A 472-nucleotide genomic window follows, 5' to 3' on the forward strand; every position below is an offset into this window, starting at 1 on the left:
GGCCGGGGGGCCGGCGTGCTGCTGTTGTGCCGTCGCAGTAACTGGATTACGCAGCTGGGCACAGCCATCGCTGTGAGCGGGGGCCGTGTGAGACCGGTGCTTTCACTCAATTAGCAACCGGCCGGACGAGCCCCTCGGCACTTCCCGGTGGCAGAGCTGAGCCTGCGATACCTGCGGGGCAGCAGACCCGGTGATGCTGCTTGCCGCTTGCTCCAGTTGCTGGCTTGGGCACCAAGTGACGCTGGCGGTGCTTTAAATAAAAAATCTAAAATAAAATCTTTCCCCGCACTGCCTGGAGGCCAGGGCAGGGGGAACCCCTCACCCCGCTGGGGGCCACGCTGCGGGCACAGGATGCAGGTTGCAGGACGGAGGGGTCCGATGCTGCATTTCCCGCAGCAGGGCTCAAGGGGATGCAGGGGTAACGCCGTGGCCGCAGCCATCATCCCCGTCCCCCCTCAGCCCCCACCCCCCC

Source organism: Charadrius vociferus, unplaced genomic scaffold (genome assembly GCF_000708025.1).
Source record: "Charadrius vociferus isolate BGI_N301 unplaced genomic scaffold, ASM70802v2 scaffold259, whole genome shotgun sequence".
In the NCBI taxonomy this organism is placed as follows: Eukaryota; Metazoa; Chordata; class Aves; order Charadriiformes; family Charadriidae; genus Charadrius; species Charadrius vociferus.